The 9,668-nt window shown below is 40.4% G+C and overlaps 1 pseudogene; it reads right to left on the bottom strand.

Annotated features, from left to right (window-relative positions):
- Positions 1 to 3,432: 3,432 nt before the first annotated feature.
- LOC102009409 lies at positions 3,433 to 5,042 on the bottom strand (annotated as a pseudogene).
- Between the last annotated feature and the right edge of the window lie 4,626 nt (positions 5,043 to 9,668).

Genomic DNA, 9,668 nt, shown 5'->3' with positions numbered 1-9,668 from the left:
TAGTAGGCCAACACAAAGGATTCAATCTAAAGCCATGTAAAAACAATGATACCATTGGCCCAGGGCTTTATATTTATCATTTAATTTATTCTCATAAAATCTTATGATAGAGATACTATAATTTCCAGCTCACAGAAAACTGAAATGTAAAGAATTTAATGAACTGACCCAAGGCTGTACATCTAGAAAAGCATGAACTGGGGTGTGAACAGGACAGTTTGATCCAGAGCCTGATACCCTCAACCACCACCCTGTTCCTGGACTCACCTACAAAATTGGGCTTCAGAAGAGGAGGACAAAAATCTGGCCATCTGTTTTCTATTCAACCAACCCTGTTTATTTCATGCTTTATGGATTGCAAGTGTTTTAATACAAAATTCTATTACCAGTCTACTTCAACTAGGGAAAAAAATAGAACCTCATATCAATGGTGTCCTTATTCTGAGTGTGAAATTCTTTGGCCTACTGGTGAACCAGGACCAGACTTGAAATCTGCTTTTTACTCTATACCTCCAGAAAGTTTTCATGCAGAGCAGGGATTTAGATTTTGTGAACTTCCAAGGGTCTCACATATGAGGCCCTTTGAAAATGAAACCATATTATTTTATTGTGAGTAGGTTTGGCCAATGCTCTCAGAGTTAATATATTCTTTGTCTGGTTTCCAACAGTGACGCTTTCAGCCAGTGGTCACCTACATGCCTCCAGTCCACATTTGAGTAAAGCATAAAATTCATTTTTAACAAACTGGCTTTGATTTACTCCTTCTTCCAGAAATCTAATTCCTCAAAGCCACATCACTGAGTAATTTCACATGGTAGTAATTAAGACCACATTTTCCATACCTGATTTTCTGGTCTCTGATAAACTGCATAAATGGAGTATTCAGCTTCCAAATACTCTGAACACACAACCCTTTTTACTCTTGGCCTTTCCTTTTGCTGGTATCTCAGGTAAAGACAGGAAAAAGAGCAGTGTGCCTTCATTCGCTTGGTCTCTGCTGTCTGGAATACTTGGATGACAGAAGGTGTTCTTACCTGTGAGGGAAAGATACAATATTTCTACTTGAGAAGCAGGAAGACCCAAAAGCTATTCCATAGGTAGGTGTTATGATCTGAGCATATCCTTTTGTAATTCATATGTTGAAGTCTAGACCTCAAGGTAATATTGTTGGGAGGCAGGGCCTTTGGCAGATGAATAGGTTATGAGTGTGGATCCCTCCTGGGTAGGATTAGTAACTTTAAAAAAGAGACACCACAGAGCTCATTGTTTCCTTCCACTGTGTGTGGACACAGTGTGATGACATGTGTGAGCCTGAAATCAGGCTCTCACCAGACATCAAAGCTGCTGGTGCCTTGGTCTTGGACTATGTAGCCTCCAGTACTGTGAGCAATGTATTTGCATTGTTTATAAGCCCCTAGTAATCTGCTATAACAGCACAGATGGACTAAAACTGTGAGAGCTAAAGTGCATCTGTGAGGTGTATGAACTGCTTCTGAACACCAAGTTCTGGACTGGCCATTCTGGATCCAGAGAGCAGAGACGTGGGGTTATATGTTCTTCAAGGGCTTTGCTTGTCACTGTGCAATTGATTTGTTACCACCGTGGGTTATGGGGTCTGGCACAGGTTCCTCTGGTCCAACTAACTAAGAATTGGAAGATGGTAAGTAAAAAGGAAGATGGTAAGTAAATTGGAAGATGGTAAACAAAATTGGTAGTATGCTTGGAGTCTGCAGGCTTGAGTTTGTGAAAGGAACATAATGTGAATGCTGAGGATATAGGTGTGGGAGGTTAAAATATTGCTCAGGTTCTGGAGCGCCTCCAGTTGGGTCTTCCAGAGTATGACTGACAGCATGATGGCCAGGGTGCTGAGCCATGTCAGCTGCATCCATTGTGCATCTCCTTTCCCATAATTCATCCTGCTGTATATAATTGGATGTTTGAGATGCAGTCCATATGCATGAACCTTCAATGAGCTCCAGATAAAGAAAGGTTTCTTTTTTATTTTAAAAATTAAAAAAACTAACAAACAACAATGAAGACAAATCAAAACAACACAAAAACAACAAAAATGATACATGACCTCAAAACAAAATGATAGTAATTAACAATGATTGCTACATTACATACTGTTATCTTCAACCAAGTTGCTCAGTCCACCAGACGTAAGAATGCAAGACTGATCAAAAAATCAAAGACAGTAACAAGTAAAAAAAAACCCAAAACATTGGAAATGATGCACACCTTCACCATACAAGACAGCAGGAGTTCAACAATTGTTCTTATAATGCATATTGTTGTTTACAGATCAGTCATTTTGATTACCAGATGCAAGCTTGCAAAATGGGTCAAGAAAAAAAAAATTTAAGCATTGATTGTTCCTTTCAATAAACCACAGATATCAGCAATACACCTATCCCAGCTATCCTTGTATATACATATAAATTTTGTTTTTCATTTTAAAAAGAAAAGAAAAAAACCAAAAAAACACAAACAAATATACAAATAAAACAGCATAGAGAACAATCAAAATGATACAGAATTTCAAAACATGGTGATAGGATATTAACAATGGTTGTTATTACATAATGCCATCTTCAAAATGGTTTCACATATAACCAGATATAGGCATGCAAGATTGATCAATTACACACTAACAGTTCCTTTCAATAAAGCAACAGATATTAGTAGTACAATTATCCTAGCTATCCTGTGTATACATATATATTTTTTCTCTTGTATTTTTGCCACTTCTCTCCTTCATCCTAGTTGCTCCTTCCTATTTGAGCAGTTTCTTTTCCCTTTCACAATATCTATTTTTTTTTTTTTTAGAGGCCAAGTTTCATAGAATTTTTACTTGAAAAAATGTTTTTACAAAATACTCTTCCAATCAAAGAGATTTTCCCATAGGGTACATGTAGCTTTCTGCCTTAAAGATTACAGTATTACATCCAAAGGGGAGAGGTATTTTTAAATAGCCACCTAGCTGCAAAACCTGTAAGGGCAGTAGACTTTTAAAAAGTGCCTTTAAAATGTGAAAGCAAGTAATATAATGGCTGAATCCATTGGAATTTTAAAAGTTTCTTTAAAATGGTCCATATGGTATGCACAACATAACAGCTGGTACAAAACTGCTTGTATTTAATTTGAAACACAAAAACAACGCATATGAACAGTATTCTTTGAAAAATAATTTTAAATGCTACCACTGCATCATAAGACCAATGTAGACAGTATTGAGAAAATTAACAAACAAGCTGAATATTAAAGTATTCAAACATTTACTTTGAATTTGTTTAGTATGACTCACTGATAAGGATAAAAAAAAATTGCCAAACTAACTTGGTATGCCTTACTTCAAACTACATGTAACACATTTTGCTGTGTATATTCTAAAAATGTACAAGTCGGCTTTAGGATGTAAACTCCCATTCCCTAGCTTTCCTGTTGCAATCTGGCAGCTTTGAACTTTGAAACCCTTTTTGCCATTTCCTCTGATGCTTCTGACAAAATTTCTTTTCTTTCTGGAATGGTGGGTAGTACAGGTTGAGCAATGGCTAGGTGTGGTGTTAAGGAGGATGATAAAAATTCTTTTTCTGTTACAGTTCCAGAAAAAGCCTCAGGTGCTCCCAATGAGGGCAAAGGTTTCCTTTGATCATTTTCTTGTGGTTCTTCCAAAATGCTCTCACTGGTGTCACAGCAAGTGGCTTCCTCACAGCTAATACTCCTCAAAACTCCCCGCCTTTCATCAAATTCAGCAGCACTGCTCTCACTGGTATCACGACAAACACTGTTCTCTCTGCTTCGAGACTTGAGAATAGATTTCCAAGGGACATACTCTCCATTCACAACATCAACAAAAACCTGTAATTGTCAGCAGGAGTTCTGATTGTAGGCAACTCATGGGCAAAATGACCACTGCCAGAGCTGTTCTTTCGTTTACGTTTGACCTCTTCCTTTTCACTGAATTTTAAAGTTGTATTTTTTCCAGTATTTATTTGAACTCTCTTAGGTTCAACAGTATGAGAAAAGTGTATTGTTGGTACAGTCACTTCAGCCCCTGAAGCATGATGGTCATTTTCATTATCACTACCATGACCATCATCATCTTCTTCTTCTTCTTCATCGTCATCATCTTCGTTACTGTGATAAGAATCTGATCCATTCACTGAGCAGTTCAATCTACTATTCATTGGACCACTGAATAGTTTTGAACTTATAGCACTCTTAGGACAACTGTTGGGAGTAAGGGAGTCTGTTCGTTGGTGCATTACGTTCACAATTTTATTTTGATCTTCCTTCTCTTCAGAAGAGGTTGTATCTTCTCCATTTGTGATCACAGGTTTACTGTCAAGTTCACCCAGTAATTCTTCTTGTCTCTCTAGTTCTTCAAGTCGAGCCCACACTTCCTTATCAGCAAGAAAATCCTTGGATTTTACATTATTAGCAAAATCTGCTTCAAAAATATCTGAAGTTTTTGGTTTAGAATGAGGTTTATGAGCAATTCATTGTTTTCCTTTAAATTGAAAGTCACTTTTAATTTCTTCCCTTATGTCAACAGTATCACCTGCAGCATCACTCATTTTCTGTAAATCTTCTGTGAATTCAACTCTGGATTCAAAATTTTTCATCACTTTTTAAAAATCCTCTATTGTTTTCTCATATGTTCTTTCCGGTGCTCAACTAAACCTACAGCCTGCTCTGCAGAGCACTTTGCAAACAAGTTGTCCCCAAGTAAAACAGTCAGGTCATTGGTGTGGACAAGTTTTCCTGGCATGAAGGCAAAGGGGTCAAATGGTACCATGATATTAAAAGAGAGCTTATCAGGCAAGGTACTAGGTCTTTCCTGAAGAGCATTACATCATCATCTACAGCCATCATCAATACTGGATTTGCTCTTGGCAGTTAGTGACCACCTTTGCCTGCGCCTCGCGGAGTCACACCATCTCCGGGGTGCGCAGCGGCGCCACGTCCAAGGCCGTGGCCCTGGCCGAGGCGTAGGGGTGTCGGTGCTCCCCTCCAGGCTGCCTGCGGCCGCATCTCATACGCGCATGTCTCCCGCCCAGGCCTCCGCCGCAGCAGGCTGGCCGTCCAGAGCAGGAGGTGTCGCTCTGGTAGCTGGGCCCAGCCAGGCGTCCCCCAGCTGCGGCACGTCCCCCAGCTGCGGCGCGTCCCCCAGCTGCGGCGCCTGCGCCGCTCCTCCGCCGCTCCTCCGCCGCTCCTCAGCAGCTGCTCCGCCGCGCCTCCCAGCAAGCCCCGCCTCTCGCCCCGCCCCGCGCGGCACTTCAGGAAGCCCACAATATCTATTGTATGTTTCAATTTTATTTATTCTTTCAGGTTCTTACAGTGGGGAAGAAATATGACATTTACAGATGTGAATCTGATTTATTTCACTTATGAGTATGGTCTCTAGTTGCATTCATTTACCCATAAAAGCCTCTAGTTTATCATTCTTTACAGCTGAATACTACTCCATTGTATAAAAATACAACATCTTTTTTATTCATTACTCAGTTGATGGACATTTGGGTGGTTTCCAAGATTCAACAATTACAATTGTGCTACTATATCCATGCATGCAGAAATAACTTGAGGCACACTAAACTACCTTACTTTTAACAAGGCACCCAAATACTTTCGCTGAAGGAAAGACAGCTTCTTTAACAAAGCTAGCTTAGCGCTCCTTGACTCTCCATAACTACAAATATCCCTTAGTGTCTTTATTCTCACCATTGTTGCATGGGAAGTGGTAGATTGGAATTAACCCACTAGAATTCCAATAACTTTTGGAATAACAAATGGTGCTGGGAGAACTGCTATCCACATGCTGAAGATTGAACCTAGATCCATATTTTTCATAATGCATTAAACTAAAATGAAAACTCATCAAATATCTAAATATTAAAGCAGAGACAATTTTTTGAAAGACAAAATATGTAAAACTCTTGAAGACGTGTCAGCAAAGACTGTGAAAACCGTGATTGCACAGGAAATAGTATGAAGAATCAATAAATGAGATCATATCAAATTAAATAGCTCTGCACAGCAAAGGAAACAAGTAACAGAGTAAAGAGACAACCTACAAAATGGGAGAAAAAATATTGCCAACTATGCCTAAGATAAATAACTAATACCTAAAATATACAAAGAACTGAAAAAAACTCTCACATTCAGAGATCCATTCAAAATATGAGTATCACAAAAGAACAGACACTTCTTAGATAAAGACTTATAAATGGCCAATAAATACATGAAAAAATGTTCAACATCCCCAGCCTTTCAAGAAATGGAAATTAAAATAACACTGAGATTCCATTTCAGAAAGATTGGCTATCTTTGAGAAGTCAAAGAATAACAACAGCTGGTGAGTCAGTATCTACATCGTTGGTGGGAATGTAAACTGATACAACCACTATGGAAGCAATAAGGAGATTCCTCAAAAAACTGAAACTAGAAATTCCATTAAATCAAGCTGTTTCCCATCTAGAATTAAAGACATCATATCACAGAGATACATGCATACTCATGTTTATAGCAGCACAATGTGCAATAGCTAAATCTTAGAGGAGGCCTCTATACCTGTCAACAGATGAATGGATAAAAAAAGTGTGGTATTTATATACAGTGGAGTAATTACTCTGCCATAAAGAAGGATAAACTTGCATCATTTGTAGAAAAGTGAATGCATCTTAAGATGATGTCTTAGTTACTTTCTCTGGTTACTGAGACAAAATACCTGACACCCAAAGTTGAAGGGAGAAGGTTTATTTACCTCACAGTGTATAGAGGTTTCAGTCCATAATCAGCTGGTTCCAAGGCAGAGTGTCATCACAGAGGAGAAATAGTTTTCGGTGGGCAGAAGGTAGCAAAGTAACAAAGGATGACCATAGCTGTTTCTATCCCTTATACCTTATCCAGGCTCCTTAGGGTGGGTAGCATTCACACCCTTAATCCTGGGGCCCTTCAGCCTAGCACTGAACCATGAATCAATTCTAGAATCATACACCCTAGATTCATCTACCTCTGAAAAACCCCATCTATGACCACATGAGCCTTTAGGGGGGACATCTAGACAAAAGCCATAACAGAACATAATTTTAAGTGAAATAAACCGGACACTAAGGCTTAAATATCACATTTTCTCTCTTATATGAGAAACCCAAAATATAAAGTGTAAAATAAAAAGTAGACAGTAGGAAACTATGAGATAGAATTTTAACATATGGGATGAGAACCAATAGATAAAGGGAGGGGGTGGGAAGAGAGGAAGGTGAAATTTTTTTTAAAAGGGGAAATTGTGAAATGTACACATGTACCAAGCCCATATGAGGAATGTGATCATTATGTAATACAAACATATATAAAAATTAAATTTTACTTTGATTTCTACATTCAGAGTTTCAGTCACATATGCTCAGAGAATTCTAATGAGGTAAGGACCTTGTTGGTGAATGAGTCATTAATTCAACAACAAAGTTCCATGTGCTATTACTCCCCCATGGCCATTTGGAGTTATAAACAAATACATTCTAGTTTGAGATGAGATCTGTGTCCAACAGTTGAATGAAATAGATATTCAAATCAGCTTAAATACAAGCTCTTCATAAAACCTAAAGACACCTAGTTCTTTCTTTTATCTTCAAAGTTGAGATGTCAGTTGTTTTTCTTCTATCAAAAATATATTTCAGGAGACAGAGGCCAAGACCTGGACTGGATTAGGGCTGGGCTTGGGGACTGGACAGAGGAACCTTGAGTTCCTAAGCTCCAAATTGGCTCTGATGCAGGCTAGGTTGATAGGTCATAGGTGTGACTGATGTCACCTTCCCAGTGACCTCTAGTTTGACCTTCCATCTGCTAAAGCATCTATCCTACCTAAGGATAGAACCTCTTCCAATCTGAAAGCTACCAGCCATAGCTCTGAGGATCCAGAGAGTGCAAGGGGAAAATAAAGACATTATCTCAGAGGGGGATGTCCCAAAGAGTCTATCCACTTATTATATCACAAGTCTTCTACCTGGCCAACAAACAACTCAACAACTGACTGAGCCACCAAAATAATTGCTAATAACTATGAATGAATCTACCACCCAGCACACACAACCAAATACCTAGCTCCCCACAGATTCTCCCACTCATTTGACAATTAAAACTTTCCCAGGGCCTGCCACTCCTCACTCTAATTTGGACAGTCAGTCAGTGGAAGTCACACTTGATGAGGCTTAGATACATTTTCCCCTGAGCTGAGACCACCATAGCCTTCACCCTTTTCAATATTGCCAGCCTCCTCAGACATTCAAAGATGTCAGCTCAGTCTCTCGGTTCCTCCACAGCCCAACTCTGATCATAAGGGATGCTTCTGTGACCACCTCTCAGAGCTTGTATGGAAGCTGCCCCAGAGTTTTAGGCAATGACTTGATGCCATTGTACAGCTGATCAGTACCTGGTGGCTGAGAACTACACGAGCAGCCAATTGCTAGGTAGGCTGCTCTCATACACCTGCCTTGTCCTTCTCTGTGCTGTCCACCTGAGTGCCACATGGAAGGAAACACTTGAACACACACACACATACACAAAAGATGGAGTACTTCAATCTTTTTTTTTTTTTTTTTTTGGTTTTTCTCCGGTACCGGGAACCGAACTCACGACCTTGAGCTTGCCAGGCAGGCGCTTTTGCCGCTGAGCTAAATCCCCAGCCCCTCAATCTTATAAGTGCCCTTGAAGGATACCAAGAAGTATCCTATGTCCCATTTTAGTGGTCCACTTTGAAGGACAGTGAGAGATAGCTACAGCTCTCCTATATCCTGAGCTTTGTGATCCTGGAGTCCCCACACTTGAAGCACCATCTTGAGGACACGAAGCAGGCTCTCAGCCTCACTGTCTTCAAAGCCAGCATGACAAAGCTGAGGTTTTTAAAATTTCAGCCCACTTACCTGATGATGCCCCACATCAAGGTGAAGAGCAGCCAAGAGATGCTGTTGGTTATGGGGAAACTAGAATTACTGGACTGAACTCATAACCCGAACCTGTGTGGGCTGACAGGGGACCCAGAGTTTCAGATGTTCACAGTCTAACACCAGATCTTACTGAAGCTGACAGAGACAGGATGGAAGTGGCTGCAGCCACCATTATCTTGGTGGCCTGGAACTTGCTGATCTTTGCTGCACAGCAAGCTTTCCTCCTCCTGCCCTCAGGAAGCAGCACAACTCCCTACCCTCATGGGTGGGTTTGTGCTCCTAGTGTCTTAGACCTGGAGGAGGTCACGTTAGGGTAAGCCCCGCCACACAGTTCTCTGTGATCCCTGTTGCTACCCTGCTTCTGCTACCTACACTTGCACCCAGCCACCTCGCACCTAAAGGGCTCTCTCAAGGTTGGCAAAGGGACCTGCTTCCAGCAGCTTTTTTTCGTGGCCCCATCATGCTCTCCAAACCACTTTCTGTGGATTTCTCTGGTACACATTCATCAGGCTTTACAAATAAAATTTGTCAAACCATGGGGAAAATGTGTTTCTAGCATTGTATGAACCCCCTATGCTTAGTAGTCTATCTCATACCCCAGTCACCCTCATCCCATCCCATCAGCTTTGTCTGACCCTCTGGAGGTGGGTTTCTCATTGCAGCTCACTGCAGTTCTCAAGACAAATGATATTAGTGGAGCAATTGTGCTGTGGTTTG

This window comes from Chinchilla lanigera, unplaced genomic scaffold (genome assembly GCF_000276665.1).
Source record: "Chinchilla lanigera isolate Chin_1 unplaced genomic scaffold, ChiLan1.0 scaffold00030, whole genome shotgun sequence".
In the NCBI taxonomy this organism is placed as follows: Eukaryota; Metazoa; Chordata; class Mammalia; order Rodentia; family Chinchillidae; genus Chinchilla; species Chinchilla lanigera.
The sequence above is the reverse complement of the archived record's forward strand: the minus strand, read 5'-3'. Positions and strand labels throughout refer to the sequence as shown.